Source organism: Mus musculus, chromosome 3 (assembly GCF_000001635.26).
Source record: "Mus musculus strain C57BL/6J chromosome 3, GRCm38.p6 C57BL/6J".
NCBI classification, from domain to species: domain Eukaryota; kingdom Metazoa; phylum Chordata; class Mammalia; order Rodentia; family Muridae; genus Mus; species Mus musculus.
The window spans coordinates 6,201,999-6,219,373 of NC_000069.6; positions in this window are offsets into that span (position 1 = coordinate 6,201,999).

The window sequence follows — 17,375 nt, forward strand, 5'->3', positions numbered from 1 at the left end:
TGAAGACTATAAGCTTGCTCAATATGCACGGCCCAAAGGTCAACAATAGCAGGAGAACAGTTAGGGGTCCTAACAAGGTGAATATGAGGGTGGTTATCCAAGGGGAGGAGTTAAACCAAGACTCAAACCAGCTCTGACTCTGTTCTCTTTCTCTCTTCTGCTTGGCTAGCCCTTCTCTCACCTTGGCTATTAAATCTTTAACTCCCACTAGAATTGTCTCCAGTATGGGCTTCCTGATATTTCACACCCCCAGGAAGCACAGAAAAAGTGCTTGGCCTCCCAACACCGATGGTCCTGCTGCTGGCTTCTCCCATCTAGGGGCCACACACATATGGGGGTTTCTCACAGGACACTCCTCAACTTCGGGTCTCTGCATGCTATGCCTCACCCTCCAAGGCCACTTCTGGGACATGGTTTACATTCACAAGTCCCTAAAACCCACGCTTAGGCAATTCCTGTTGCTGTGTCTCTAGGGTTGGGATATCTCGGCAGTCAAGGCCTGCTGCTAACTTATAGAGATAAAAAAACAAGGTCCAGCCACCAGATATAAGGTGGGTGTTCGACTGTAGTAAACCAAGCTACATCCCCAGTGGCTGAGAGTACTTGCCAAGTCACTTTGGTAGGATTGTGGGGGTTGCTGAGGCTCAGTTCCAGAAGATACACTATAGCCATCTCATGGTTTCTCTGATCTTGCATAAGGGGTTTTCTCAGGTGTCTGGATGCTATCCAGTTCGCATCAAGCGCAGGTGCTAGTCTGACATGAGTTACATGAACCCTTGCAGTTACTCCATCCACTTTAACAGAGGTAAGGTGGTCAAAAACACTAGGGACAACCCTTTCCAGTTTTCTTCCAAGTTCTCAGCAAGATATCTCTTAACATATACCCAATCTCCAACTTGATACTCGTGTGGAAACTTTGGGGTAGCTGTGCTATACAGGGCACTACGTTTAGGCCACAATTCCTGGTGGCTGTTATGGAAAGCTTGCAATCAAGCCATAAGATTCTTGTCTGCCTGAAAAGTCACTCTGGGGGGATGGTAAAGAGCTGGGGTCAAGAGAGTGAGGATCTCATACAAGATCTCAAAAGGGGTCAGGTTAAAATGGTAGAAGGTGTTCCAGGCTAGGAACAGGACCAGGGAAAGGAGTACCACCCAGTCAGTGCCAGTCTCCAAGGACAATTTAGTTAAAGTCTCTTTTAGGATTCTACCTAGGGTAGGATTCTTCTACTTGGTCTCATCTCCAGGGACAGTAGGTTAAAGAGTTTAACTTAAACAATTTAGGTATAAGTAGGTCAAAATTCATAACTAATCAGCATATTATAAGAAAACACATGTTTTACTACCTTTAGATAAATTACATTGTTAAGCTTTGCATGTGGAAATTTCTGTGTTAAGGCCTGTAGAATCAATCAGTCAGGAATGTTGTATATTTATCTCTATATATGCAAACAGGAACAATTGACACATAGAAGAAAAAAACCAATGTGATATGGCCAAGTTTATCATTTTTTTTGTAGCCTTCATGCAGTTTGTAATGGATTTTTGTTTACTCTTAGTAATATCCTCCTGAAACTCAGCTCTCAGCTCTTTTTTTTAACTCCACTATGATACTTGCCACAATTAAGCAAAAAGCATGCATTTCTATGCCTGACTGTGTATTTTCTACTCACTTACTCCTTACTTCTTCTGAAATTATTAAGGTAGAAATGTTCTATGAGGTGTTTTTTGAAGTTTTACGTAGATAAGTTAAAGATCATTTCCTAAGAGGCTTTGGAGTGGAAAGCTGAAAGCTGATGAGAGTAAGTACTTCAGAAGTCTCTCATCCCAGGCACACACAATGATGTTTCTGTTAAGATCTACAGACAGGAAGGAGAGAATTACAGTGAGAGCTTCATAAAATTTATGACTCCTGTTACTTAAGAAAGAATAAAAATAGTATAAGGCATAGACCTGAAGTTGTGAAGGCCTCTGGATGCTATCTATAAAGTAATCTAGGTTGTAGAACTTTTCTGGTGCTGGGTACAGCATCGCTGACCGCTTGTGTCAGGCAAGCATTCTACCAATGAGCTCTCCATCTCAAGCAGAAGGACAAAGAAGAAACATGACATGCACTTAGCACCTTCTCCAAGGAGATCACTGCTTCTTTCAGAACAGACTGTAAGTGACAGAGGTTATAGCTACAGTAAGAACTTGAGAATACCATTGAAATAACAGAGACAACACAGTGACTTCTGAAATACGAGTTCTGAAAGGATGAAATCAGTGCTCCACAGCTGCAATCAAACACTTTGAAGGTAGAGAAATTTAATGAATTCAAGGCTAGTCTGGATTACCTAATGGCTGACTCAAAACATAACAAAGAAAGTTATTAAGTATATACTTTACAGAATTTGGGAGAAAAATAATAGGATGTCTGATAGATTCGATTCAGAATAAACAAGAGAAAACAAAATTAAGAATGACTGCAATGACAACAGTATTAGAGGATGAACTGGTATGGGCAGAAAACTATGAAAACTCGATTTGAATATGTAAATGTTGCTATGATATCAGATATCTTCTGAAGCTACCTGATGAGTATTTTATTAACACAGGACTGGGAATAATATAGACTTCCTGGTGGATATGTTACTTCTAAGATCATTAGATATAAATTATATTTCAATCTATTTGATTGGATGAGATCACCATATATAATTTTGAATTTATTAATTTAAGTTTGTGTATGTATGTGGTTTTGTGAATGTGAAGGCTGCAGAGATAAGAGAAGTTGGATTCACCTCAACTTATGTTACAGGTCATTGTGAAACAGCTGGTATAGGTTCTGCCAGTGAAATTGAAGCCGTCTGGAAAAGCAGAACATAGTATAAATTGTTGAGTCATGCTTCCAATCTTATCATACATGCCATATTTAAGTACAGAAAAATATGCTGCAGCGTTCTTAATCAAACAAAACAATAAAACCCAAACAAATTTTGAATAAAGATATAATATTAAGTGACAAAGAAAACTATTGACTCATATTTTTTGAAGCCTTGTCCATTAAAATAAAAAATATAAGTATTGTTATATATGCATAAAACATTGAAAGATATATCTTCAAAATTGAGTATAAAAAGAGCTTTGAGTTGTTACTTGATAGAGAAAGGTAGAGGACCACCTTGTTTGCATTGATTAGTTTCTCAAAATAAATGAGTATATGAATAAATAAAATGAACTGAGATAATTACAACAGCACATCTGTCTAAAAATTCTGTGTTTTTCCTAATTACTAAGTATTTTACCTTATAAAAGAGATAATCAGAGTCAGTGTGTGTGTGTGTGTAACTGAATTAGGAAATATTCCTGATTTTTAGTCCCTTTCATATAGCATTATACAGTTACCACCACTGCGAAATGAATCATAAAACACTTGATTCTTAGTCCAGGATTTTAATTAAACCCCATAATTACCTTCTTTCATCAAGGATGTTACAATTTTTTTTGTTTTGTTTTGTTTTGTTTTACTATTTTCTTAATATTGGATTTAACCTCAACACATCAATCAGCTAAAGTGAGAAAGAAGAATGAGAGAGACGAGGATAGACTGAGGGAGGAAGGGAGTGGGCAGATGGAGGGTGTAAAGAAAGAAGAAATGGATGGTGCAGAAAAAAATGAAAAGAGGAAGGAAAGAGAGGAACAAAGAAAGCAAAGCAGGGTTCTCTACATCCTAAAGGAAGATCCACGCTGCTCCTGTCATTTGGAAACTGAAACAGACATCCCTGAGAATAATGTGAGAAGCAGCGGTTGCTATAGTTCCTAATCCAACTGTGGTTTTAGGAGAACCTTTAAGTGTCCACATCCTGCGTTTAGGAATTGTACTTGACCAAAGTGTGGATACATCCATCCTTCTCAGAAGGGGGAACAAAATACCCATGGAAGGAATTAGAGACAAAATTAGGAGCGGAGACTGAAGGAATCACCATCAAGAGACTGCCCCACCTGGAGATCCATCCCATAAACAACCACCAAACCTAGGCAGATGCCAATATGAGCTAGCTGAGAAGAGCCTGATAAAGCTATGTCCTGAGAGGCTCTGCCAGTGCCTGACAAATACAGAAGTGGATGCTCATAGCCATCCATTGGACAAAGCACAGGGTCCCCTATGAAGGAGCTAGAGAAAGTACCCAAGGAGATGAAGGTGTTTGCAGCCCCATAGGAGGAACAACAATATGAAAAAAACAGTACCCCAAAGCTTCCTGGGACTAAACCACCAATCAAAGAAAACACATGGTAGGACTCATGGCTCTAGGTGCATATGTAGCAGAGGATGGCCTAGTTGGTCATCAGTGGGAGGAGAGGCCCTGTGAAGGTTCTTTGCCCCAATATAGGGGAATGCCAGGGTCAGGAAGTGGGAGTGGGTGGTTTGGTGAGCAGGGGGAGTGGGGAGGGGGAAGAGACTTTCAGAGGGGAAACTAGGAACAGGGATAACATTTGATATGTAAAAAAAGAAAATATCTAATTTAAAAAAGTAATTGTACTTGAAATGTTAAAATGGAATATACTTGTACTTCTAAATATTTTACCATAGAAGACATTAATGATGGGGAAATATTTTACACACAAAATGCTGGGCCTTTTAGTAGCTCCCTTATTTTAACTTGGAAGGAAAGTGCTGTTTAGCCTTTATTAGAGAAGATGGGTATAGTAAAAACTATGGTGAAACCTGCTAATTAAGTGAAAAGTTGCAGGTTTTGTTTTCATGGAGATGAATACTTAACATAAGAAATAAAGTTAATTTATTATTGCATATGGGATTCTTCAAATATAATAAATTAATGGATTTAGCAGAGAAGATGCAAAATCTTCAGATTTAATTAGTGTACTGAGTGGTTGTGTGTCAACATGCTGGAGTTATCACAGAGAAAGGAGCTTCAGTTGAGGAAATGCCTCCATGAGATCCAGCTGTAAGGCATTTTCTCAGTTAGTGATCAAGAACGGGAGGGTCCATTGTGGATCGTGCCATCCTTGGGCTGACAGTCTTGGGTTCTATAAGAAAGCAAGCTGAGCAAGCCAGGTGAAGCAAGCCAATGAGTAACAATCCTCCATGGTCTCTGCATCAGCTCCTGCTTCCTGACCTGCTGGAGTTCCAGTCCTGATTTCTTTTGGTGATGAAGAGCAACATGGAAGTGTAAGTTGAATAAACCCTTTCCTCCCCAACTTTCTTCTTAGTCATGATGTTTGTGCAGGAATACAAACCCTGACTAAGGCAGTTAGTTAAATAAAATATGTAATATAGATTGCAGTTTTAATAGATACAGCAGTAAAACAAACATTTCAAAAACATTTTTACACTTAATCTTAGCCAAAAGGCCAAAAAGCGATTCAAAAACATTTTTAAACTTATGTTTTCTATTCTGTACAATGTTTGTACTCTAGTTCTTTAATATTTGCATGAGAAATTACTACTGTATTTCTATTTGGATTATTCACAGTTACCTTACATATATCTATGGTTGACTAATGTCATTGAGAAAGTGAAGGCATTTTATTGAGTAATTCTTGTAATTTTCAAAAACTTTAAAGTGTATGTGTGTAAAGTGCATGTACACACACACTTGTATATATGTGTATACTTGTACAAGTGCATCTCTACAGAAGCCACAGATGTTGGATTCCCCAGCACTGGAGAATGAGTTGAGAGCCATCTGGTATGGGTGTTGGGAGACAAATTTTGTTCCATATTCTAGTTACAATATCTGAAGCCTCCTCCCCAGGCTATCTCTTCTCTATAGCACAGCTTCTTTATGTTTTGTTGTTACCTTTTTTTTTTCTTTTTTTCTTTCTTTTATTTTTGTTCCCTGATTATTTATTTATTTTTTATTAGGTATTTTCCTCATTTACATATCCAATGCTATCCCAAAAGTCCCCCATACGCTCCCCCCACTTCCGTACCCACCCACACCCACTTTTTGGACTGGGCGTTCCCCTGTACTGGGGCATATAAAGTTTGTGTGTCCAATGGGCCTCTCTTTCCAGTGATGGCCGACTAGGCCATCTTTTGATACATATGCAGCTAAAGACAAGAGCTCCCGGGTACTGGTTAGTTCATATTGTTGATCCATTTATAGGGTTGCAGATCGCTTTAGCTACTTGGGTACTTTCTCTAGCTCCTCCATTGGGGGCCCTGCGATCCATCCAATAGCTGAATGTGAGCATCCACTTCTATGTTCGCTAGGCCCCTGCATAGTCTCACAAGAGACAGCTATATCAAGGTCCTTTCAGCAAAATCTTGCTAGTGTATGCAATGGTGTCAGTGTTTGGAGGCTGATTATGGGATGGATCCCTGGATATGGCAGTCGCTAGATGGTCCATCCTTTTGTCTCAGCTCCAAACTTTGTCTCTGTAACTCCTTCCATGGGTGTTTTCTTCCCAATTCTAAGAAGGGGCAAAGAGTCCACACTTTGGTCTTCATTCTTCTTCTTGAGTTTCATGTGTTTTGCAAATTGTAACTTATATCTTGGGTATTCTAAGTTTCTGGGCTAATATCCACTTATCAGTGTGTATTTATCATTTGAGTTCTTTGTGATTGGGTAACCTCACTCAGGATAATGCCCTCCAGGTCGAACCATTTGCCTAGGAAATTCATAAATTCAATCTTTTTAATACCTGAGTAGTATTCCACTGTGTAAATGTACCACATTTTTTGTATCCATTCCTCTGTTGAGGGGCATCTGGGTTCTTTCCAGCTTCTGGCTATTATAAATAAGGCTGCTATGAACATAGTGGAGCATGTGTCTTTCTTATTAGTTGGAACATCTTCTGGATATATGCCCAGGAGAGGTATTGCAGGTTCCGCTGGTAGTACTATGTCCAATTTTCTAAGGAACCACCAGACTGATTTCCAGAGTGGGCATACAAGCTTGCAATCCGACCTACAGTCTAGAAGTATTCCTCTTTCTCCACATCCTCGCCAGCATCTGCTGTCACCTGAATTTTTGATCTTAGCCATTCTGACTGGTGTGAGGTGGAATCTCAGGGTTGTTTTGATTTGCATTTCCCTGATGATTAAGGATGCTGAACATTTTTTTCAGGTGTTTCTCAGCCATTCAGTATTCTTCAGGTGAGAATTCTTTGTTTAGCTCTGAGCCCTTTTTTTAATGGGGTTATTTGATTTTCTGGAGTCCACCTTCTTGAGTTCTTAAAATATATTAGATATTAGTCCCCTATGTGATTTAGCATAGGTAGAGACCCTTTACCCATCTGTTGGTGGCCTTTTTGTCTTATGGACTGTGTCTTGTGCCTTACAGAAGCTTTGCAGTTTCATGAGGTCCCATTTGTCAATTCTCCATCTTACAGCACAAGCCATTGCTGTTCTATTCAGGAATTTTTCCCCTGTGCCCATATCTTCAAGGCTTTTCCCCACTTTCTCCTCTATAAGTTTCAGTGTCTCTGGTTTTATGTAAAGTTCCTTGATCCACTTAGATTTGACCTTAGTACAAGGAGATAGATATGGATTGATTCGCATTCATCTACATGATAACCACCAGTTGTGCCAGCAACATTTGTTGAAAATGCTGTCTTTTTCCACTGGATGGTTTTAGCTCCCTTGTCAAAGATCAAGTGACCATAGGTGTGTGGGTTCATTTCTGGGTCTTCAATTCTATTTCATTGGTTACTTGTCTGTCACTATACCAGTACCATGAATTTTTTATCACAATTGCTCTGTAGTAAAGATTTAGGTCAGGCATGGTGATTCCACCAGAGGTTCTTTTAACCTTGAGAAGAATTTTTGCTATTCTAGGTTTTTTTGTTATTCCATATGAATTTGCAGATTGCTCATTCTAATTTGATGAAGAATTGAGTTGGAATTTTGATGGGGATTGCATTGAATCTGTAGATTGCTTTAGGCAAGATAGTCATTTTTACTGTATTGATCCTGCCAATCCATGAGCATGGGAGATCCTTCCATCTTCTGAGATCTTCTTTAATTTCTTTCTTCAGAGACTTGAAGTTCTTATCATACAGATCCTTCACTTCCTTAGTTAGATTCCCGCCAAGGTATTTTATATTATTTGTGACTATTGAGAAGGGTGTTTTTTCCCTAATTTCTTTCTCAGCCTGTTTATTCTTTGTGTAGAGAAAGGCCATTGACTTGTTTGAGTTAATTTCATATCCAGCTACTTCACCAAAGATGTTTATCAGGTTTAGGAGTACTCTGGTGGAATTTTTAGGGTCACTTATATATACTATCATATCATCTGCAAAAAGTGATATCTTGACTTCTACTTTTCCAATTTGTATCCCCTTGATCTCCTTTTGTTGTTGAATTGCTCCAGCTAGGACTTCAAGTACAATGCTGAATAGGTAGGGAGAAATCAGGCAGCGTTGTCTAGTACCTGATTTTCGTGGGATTGCTTCCAGCTTCTCACCATTTACTTTGATGTTGGCTACTGGTTTACTGTAGATTGCTTTTATCATTTTAGTTATGGGTGTTGGATTTTGTCAAATGCTTTCTCTGTGTCTAAAGAGATGGTCATGTGGTTGGTTTTTTTTTGTTTTTTTTGTTTTTTGTTTTTTTTTGCTTTTTTTAAAATATTTTTTTATTACGTAGTTTCCTCAATTACAACTCCAATGCTATCCCAAAAGTCCCCCATACCCTTCCCCCACTTCCCACCCACCCATTCCCATTTTTTTGGCCCTGGCATTCCCCTGTACTTGGGCATATAAAGTTTGTGTGTCAAATGGGCCTCTCTTTTCAGTGATGGCCGACTAGGCCATCTTTTGATACATATGCAGCTAGAGTACAGAGCTCCAGGGTACTAGTTAGTTCATAATGTTGTTCCACCTATAGGGTTGCAGATCCCTTTAGCTCCTTGGGTACTTTCTCTAGCTCCTCCATTGGGAGCCCTGTGATCCATCCAATAGCTGACTGTGAGCATCCACTTCTGTGTTTGCAAGCCCTGGCATAGTCTCACACGAGACAGCTATATCTGGGTCCTTTCAGCAAAATCTTGCTAGTGCAGGCAGTGGTGTCAGCATTTGGAAGCTGATTATGGCGTGGATCCCTGGATATGGCAGTCTCTAGATGGTCCATTCTTTTGTCACAGCTCCAAACTTTGTCTCTGTAATTCCTTCCATGGTTGTTTTGTTCCCAATTCTAAGGAGGGGCACAGTGTCCACACTTTGGTCTTCATTCTTCTTGAGTTTCATGCCTTTAGCAAACTATATCTTATATCTTGGGTATCCTAAGTTTCTGGGCTAATATCCACTTATCAGTGAGTACATATCGTTTGAGTTCTTTTGTGATTGTGTTACCTCACTCAGGATGATGCCCTCCAGGTCCATCCATTTGGCTAGGAATTTCATAAATTCATTGTTTTTAATAGCTGAGTAGTACTCCATTGTGTAAATGTACCACATTTTCTGTATCCATTCCTCTGTTGAGGGGCATCTGGGATCTTTCCAGCTTCTGGCTATTATAAATGAGGCTGCTATGAACATAGTGGAGCATGTGTCTTTCTTACCGGTTGAGGCATCTTCTGGATATATGCCCAGGAGAGGTATTGCTGGATCCTCCGGTAGTACTATGTCCAATGTTCTGAGGAACCGCCAGACTGATTTCCAGAGTCATTGTACAAGCTTGCAATCCCACCAACAATGGAGGATTGTTCCTCTTTCTCCACATCCTTGCCAGCATCTGCTGTCACCTGAATTTTTGATCTTAGCCATTCTGACTGGTGTGAGGTGGAATCTCAGAGTTGTTTTGATTTTCATTTCTCTGATGATTAAGGATGTTGAACATTTTTTCAGGTGCTTCTCTGCCATTCGGTATTCCTCAGGCGAGTATTCTTTATTCAGTTCTGAGCCCCATTTTTTAATGGGGTTATTTGATTTTTTGGAGTCCACCTTTTTGAGTTCTTTATATATATTGGATATTCGTCTCCTATCTGATTTAGGATAGGTAAAGATCCTTTCCCAATCTGTTGTTGTTCCTTTTGTCTTATTGACGGTGTCTTTTGCCTTGCAGAAGCTTTGCAGTTTCATGAGGTCCCATTTGTCAATTCTCGATCTTACAGCACAAGCCATTGCTGTTCTATTCAGGAATTTTTCCCCTGTGCCCATATCTTCAAGGCTTTTCCCCACTTTCTCCTCTATAAGTTTCAGTGTCTCTGGTTTTATGTGAAGTTCCTTGATCCACTTAGATTTGACCTTAGTACAAGGAGATAGGTATGGATCGATTCGCATTCTTCTACATGATAACCACCAGTTGTGCCAGCACCATTTGTTGAAAGTGCTGTCTTTCTTCCACTGGATGGTTTTAGCTCCCTTGTCAAAGATCAAGTGACCATCGGTGTGTGGGTTCATTTCTGGGTCTTCACTTCCATTTCATTGTTCTACTTGTCTGTCATTATACCAGTACCATACATTTTTTATCACAATTGCTCTGTAGTAAAGATTTAGTTCAGGTGTGGTGATTCCACCAGAGGTTCTTTTATCCTTGAGAAGAGTTTTTGCTATCATAAGTTTTTTTGTTATTCCAGATGAATTTGCAGATTGCTCTTTCTAATTCGTTGAAGAATTGAGTTGGAATTTTGATGGGGATTGCATTGAATCTGTAGATTGCTTTTGGCAAGATAGCCATTTTTACAATGTTGATCCTGCCATTCCATGAGCATGGGAGGTCTTTCCATCTTCTGAGATGTTCTGATCATATGGTTTTTGTCTTTGAGTTTGTTTATATAATGGATTACATTGATGGATTTCCATATATTAAACCTGCATCCCTGGAATAAAACCAACTTGGTCAGGATAGATGATTGTTTTAATGTGTTCTTGAATTTGGTTAGCGAGAATTTTATTGAATATTTTTGCATCAATATTCATAAGGGAAATTGGTCTGAAGTTCTATATCTTTTTTTGGATCTTTCTGTGGTTTAGGTATCAGTGTAATTTTGGCTTTATAGAATGAGTTGGGTAGAGTACCTTGTACTTCTATTTTCTGGAATAGTTTGTGCAGAACTGGAATTAGATCTTCTCTGGAGGTCTGATAGAACTCTGCACTAAAGCCATCTGCTTATGGGCTTTTTTTGGTTGGGAGACTATTAATGACTGTTTCTATTTCTTTAGGGGATATGGGACTGTTTAGATCATTAACTTAATCCTGATTTAACTTTGGTACTTGGTATATGTCTAGAAATTTGTCCATTTTGTCCAGGTTTTCCAGTTTTGTTGAGTATAGCCTTTTGTAGAAGGATCTCATGGTGTTTTGGATTTCTTCAGGATCTGTTGTTATGTCTCCCTTTCATTTCTGATTTTGTTATTTAGGATGCTGACCCTTTGTCCTCTCCTGAGTCTGGCTAAGGTTTTGTCTACCTTGTTGATTTTCTCAAAAACCAGCTCCTTGTTTGGTTGATTCTTTGAATAGTTCTTCTTGTTTCCACTTGGTTGATTTCACCCCCGAGTTTGATTATCTCCTGCTGTCTACTCTTGGGTGAATTTGCTTCCTTTTGTTCTAGAGCTTTCAGGTTTATTGTCAAGCTGCTAATGTGTGCTTTCTCTAGATTCTTTTTGGAGACTCTCAGAGCTATGAGTTTCCCTCTTAGAAATGCTTTCATTGTGTCCCATAAGTTTAGGTATGTTGTGGATTCATTTTCATTAAACTCTAAAAAGTCTTTAATTTCTTTCTTTATTCCTTCCTTGACCAAGGTATCATTGAGAAGAGTGTTGTTCATTTTCCATGTGAATGTTGGCTTTCCATTATTAATGTTGTTATTGAAGATTAGCCTTAGTCCATGGTGATTTGATAGGAGGCATGGGACAATTTCAATATTTTTGTATCTGTTGAGGCCTGTTTTGTGACCAATTATATGGTCAGTTTTGAAGAAGGTACCATGAGGTGCTGAGAAGAAGATATATCCTTTTGTTCTGTAGATATCTGTTAAGTCTATTTGTTTCATAACTTCTTTTAGTTTCACTCTGTCCCTGTTTAGATTCTGCTTCCATAATTTGTCCATTGATGAAAGTGGTGTGTTGAAGTCTCCCACTATTATTGTGTGAGGTGCAATGTGTGCTTTGAGCTTTACTAAAGTTTCTTTAATGAATGTGGCTGCCCTTGCATTTGGGGCATAGATATTCCGAATTGAGAGTTCCTCTTGGTGGATTTTATTTTTGATGAGTATGAAGTGTCCCTACTTGTCTTTTTTTGATAACTTTGGTTTGGAAATCAATTTTATTCTATATTAGAATGGCTACTCCAGCTTGTTTCTTTATACCATTTGCTTGGAAAATGGTTTTTCAGCCTTTCACTCTGAGGTAGCATCTGTCTTTTACCCTGAGATGAGTTTCCTGTAAGCAGCAGAATGTTGGGTCCTCCTTGTGTAGCCAGTCTATTAGTCTATGTCTTTTTATTGGGGAATTGAGTCCATTGATATTAACAGATGTTAAGGAAAAGTAATTGTTGCTTCCTATTATTTTTGTTGTTATAATTGGCTTTCTGTTCTTGTGGCTCTCTTCTTTTTGGTTTTTGTAGGGATTACTTTCTTGCTTTTTCAAGGGCGTGGTTTCTGTCCTTGTATTGTTTTTGTTTGTTTGTTTTTTTTTTTTTTCTGTTATTATCCTTTGAAGGGCTGAATTCGTGGAAAGATAATGTGTGAATTTGTTTTTTCATGGAATACTTTGGTTTCTCCAATTTTGGTAATTGAGAGCTTGGCTGGGTATAGTAGTTTGGGCTGCCATTTGTGTTCTCTTAGTGTCCGTATAACATCTGTCCAGGATCTTCTGGCTTTCATATTCTTTGGTGAAAAGTCTGGTGTAATTCTGATAGGCTTGCCTTTATATGTTACTTGACATTTTTGCCTTACTGCTTTTAATATTCTCTCTTTATTTAGTGCATTTGTTGTTCAGATTATTATGTGTCAGGAGGAATTTCTTTTCTGGTCCAGTCTATTTGGAGCTTTTAGGCTTCTTGTATGTTCATGGGCATCTCTTTTTTTATGTTTGGGAAGTTTTCTTCTATAATTTTGTTGAAGATATTTGCTGGCCCTTTAAGTTGAAAAATCTTCATTTTCATTGACTCCTATTATTCGTATGTTTGGTCTTCTCATTGTTTCCTGGATTTCCTGGATATTTTGATTTAGGATCATTTTGCATTTTGCATTTTCTTTGAATGTTGTGCAGATGTTCTCTATGGAATCTTCTGCACCTGAGATTGTCTCTTCCTTCTCTTATATTCTGTTGATGATGCTCCCATCATAGGTTCCAGTTTTCTTTCCTAGGTTTTCTATCTCCAGTGTTGCCTCACTTTGGGCTTTCTTTATTGTGTCTACTTCCCTTTTTAGGTCTTGGATGTTTTTATTCAATTACATCACCTGTTTGGTCGTGTTTTCCTGCAATTTTTAAAGGAATTTCTGTGCTTCCTCTTTAAGGTCTTCTACCTGTTTAGCAGTGTTCTCCTGTATTTCTTTAAGTGAGTTATTAAAGTCCTTCTTGATGTCCTCTACCATTACCATGAGATATTCTTTTAAATCTGTGTCTAACTTTTGGGTGTGTTGGGATATCCAGGACTGGCTGAGGTGGGTGTGCTGGGTTTTGATGATGGTGAGTGGTCTTGGTTTCTCTTAGTATGATTCTTATGTTTGCCTTTCGCCACCTGGTAATCTCTGGAGTTAGTTTTTATAGTTGTCTCTGGTTAGAGTTTGTTCCTCTCTTGATTTTCTTAGCCTCTATCAGCAGACTTGAGAGACTAGCTCTCTCCTGAGTTTCAGTGGTTAGAGCACTCTCTGCAGGCAAGCTCTCCTCTTGCAGGGAAGGTGGACAGATATCTGGTGTTCAGACCTGCCTCCTGGCAGCAGATGAAGGCCCGAAACAGGGTCTGTCCCAGAAGCTGTTAGCTTCTGTAGTCCATACTTTCACCTTCACCGACTAGTCTAGGCAGAATCTGGGAACTCTGTTGTTACTTTTAGTGTAACGTGTTCTTCATATATCTATAGGGTGAGTTTTTCACATAGAAGGCCTAAGTTAGATTACAGCAAACAGAACTGGTCCTTCTCATTAAGTACTAGCATCTCCAAATTGCTGGCCTTCCTGCTGCAACTGGACTGCAATTTAATTGATGGCCTCTCATGGGCTGTCTTCAGGACATCTGGCATTGCCACACTCTGCCAACCCTAAGATGCTTGCCATTACCCTTTCATGTCTTCAAAAACCACTTCCACCTTGCTGACTCTTACACTACCAAGTTCAACATGTGCAACCTTAACCTCCTCTAGAACACAGCCACCATGTGTAAATTCTCAAGAAATACTTCCCAGGAGATTTCACCTCAATGATGCTGGTCTCTTTTTAATTATGGCTATTTCTCATTTCCAGCTCACCAACAAGGAGTATTCCAGAGATATCACTTTAGTGTTTTCGACCTCCAGTTAATTACATAATTCAAAATAGCATTATCTGTCCACAGAGGGTAGCTCCATTTAGTCCTTTCTCCTTCTTAGATTTGTTTAAAAAATTAGAACATATATTATAGGGTAATGGATTTCCATGAAGCTTTTCATATATTCCTGCTTTGGTTAGCCCTTTTCTCTTCCTTAGTCTTCTGAATCCACTAACCTGGTTTTGCTCTTTACATATTTCCTCCTATTCCAATATCTTGTTCCACAGGCATGTCCTCTGTTGTAGGACTCTCCTCACTTCCCTATAATGGCCACTATTTTTGATAGGTTGTTTGGAAATTTTTATTATTATTATTGTTTTAAATTTTAGGTTTGAGCTGCTTCTTAATAAGTTATTTTTATTTTTTATGTGCATTGGTATTTTGCCTGAATGTGCCTATGAAAGGGTGTCAGAAAACAGTAGTTATAGACAGTTGTGAGTTGCAATGTGGGTACAGAGATTTGAACCCAGCTCCTCTAGAAAATCAACCAATTGTCTTAATGTCTGAGCTTCCTCTGTAGCCCCTTGAAAATTTTATTATTTTTATGAAACATGTCATTATGTATGAGTACCAAATATTTTGATATTAATCCACTATTTTCACCCTCATTACAATATTTCCTCAAATGCTAATGAATATGTCAGGTTTTTACTTTTAAAGATGTACTGTCATTTGAAGAGTTCCATCAACCATAAGAAAATTTACAATTTGATGATTTATGATTTATCTTTAATTAAAAATTATAATATAGATAATAAAAATATATTACATATGTACAATGAAATTTTAGCTGTCTATGAAAGTCATTGAAATATACAAAAAACAAATAGGTCTAGAATTATTACATAAGCCAGATTTAGAAGGACAAATAATGCATTTGTTTCTCATATGTTGATACTAGCGCACGCGCGCGCGTGTGTGTGTGTGTGTGTGTGTGTGTGTGTGTGTGTGTGTGTGTGTGTGATAGGAGTAGCAAAAGCACAAGAGGTAACGTTTGAGGATGGGCATAAGGAGGAGTATCATAGAACACATGCCACTTGAACATTGAAAACAATAGCAGACATTGGAAGTACAAACATGCTAGATGAGGTTGCACAGGAAAGGATAGGAGGTAAGCCACCTCAAGGAAGCTTAGCAGAAATATTATGCTTGAAGGATATAATGAAGCCTAATAGTTTGCACACTAGTTTTTAAAAATTATTTATTTATTTTCTAATTAGGTATTTTCTTTATATACATTTCAAATGCTATCCCAAAAGTTCTCTACATTCTCCCTCCACCCTTCTCCCCTACCTACCCCTCCTGCTTCTTGGCCCTGGCATTCCCCTGTATTGGAGCATATAAATTTTTAAATTAAAAAATAGTATCCTCAGAGCTACTGTGTACACTGAGTTTCAATTATGAAGACATGGGATAGATGGAAAAGTACTTTTATTTTTTTATACTTGATTGAATTTAATTTTTTACAGTTTTCTAGTTATAGATTATATGTGCATGCATATGTGTGGGCACATATACCAGTGTACATGTGAGGAGATCAGAGATCATCTTTGTAGAGTTTCAAGAATCACCTTAGTACCAAGAATCATTACCCACTGAGCCATCTTAGCCACCTAAAGACAAAGTATTATGATAAAAAGCTATTTTCAGGATAGCCATAAGTTTCTTTATAACAAAAGTAGTTTTATATGATCAAATTTATTTCCCAAGCTTATAACTCTGCACAGTTGTGTTGGATTGTTTTATTTCAGCTTGGCACAAGATGAAATCACCTGAGAGAAGAGAGCCACAATTTTAAAAATGCTTCTATAGAATAAGCAAGCCTCTAGGACATTTATTAATTAATCATTGTCAAGGGAGGGCCCAGTCCATTGTGTTTGGTGAATTTCCTGGGCTGGTGGTACTGGGTTCTATAAGAAAGCAGGCTGAACAAACAAGTCAGTAAATGACACCTGTCCATGGCCTCTACATCAGCTCTTGCCTCCAGGTACCTGCCTGTTTGAGTTCCTGTCCAATATCCTTAGATTATAAATAGTGATATGGAAGTTTACACAGCCAAATAAGTGCATTCTTTTCTACCTTTTTTTTGGGGGGGGGATAGTGTTTCATATCAGCAATAGAAATCTTAATTAAGACAAAAAAGCCTGTGCATGAGAAACACTAAGTAAAAATTGTATACAGAACCTATATAGTAAAATGTGAAAATATGATTGAGAAGTTAGTTTCCTACTGTTTGTTGAGCTCCCATTGACCCCTATCAGTGCCATTACTGTGCATGTCACTGTTGGGATAACCATTTGCAATAAAAAAAAATTGTCTCTACTATGCAGATTTAAAACTACTGTGCCTATAAATCTTTTCTAAAGGATAGTAAGTATTGTGATTCAAAGCATAGTTCTGAATTCTCACAAGAATCTTAGGCTGCCCTAAGATCTACTTTAAGGCTCTAACTCTCTCTTGAATTAGTCACATGGTGAGGTTTCAGGGCATTGGATTGATTAACTTCTAGAATCATTTAATCTTAGAATGCACTGATATTAAACTGTGTGAAAGTGGAGCTATTCAACCTTACGATCACTGTACAGGATGTTTTGAAACTTTCACTCTTTGTGCGCAAATAATGGACTCCCATTTTAGAGCAAGAGCCATCTTGAAGTCCCATTCTCTATCTCAAAAAAATGTCTTTCGGTCTATAAGATAAATGCTTGGTTATCAGCCTTCCTAGAGCATGGGAAGTGGGAGAATCTACATAGGTGGCGTCCAGTGGGAAGGCAGCTGGTTACTGTTCTTGCCCTTGAGCAGGTTGTTGGAGCTCTCCCTCTCCTCTTTTCTCTCCTTTCCTGTCCCTACTGTAGGATGCTGCCACAACACGAACACAAAAGAAAAAAAGAACCACCTGATTACCAGATGACACTTCCCAAGTTTAAAGGCAAAATTATTCTTTTTTTCCTTCCACTGAAATT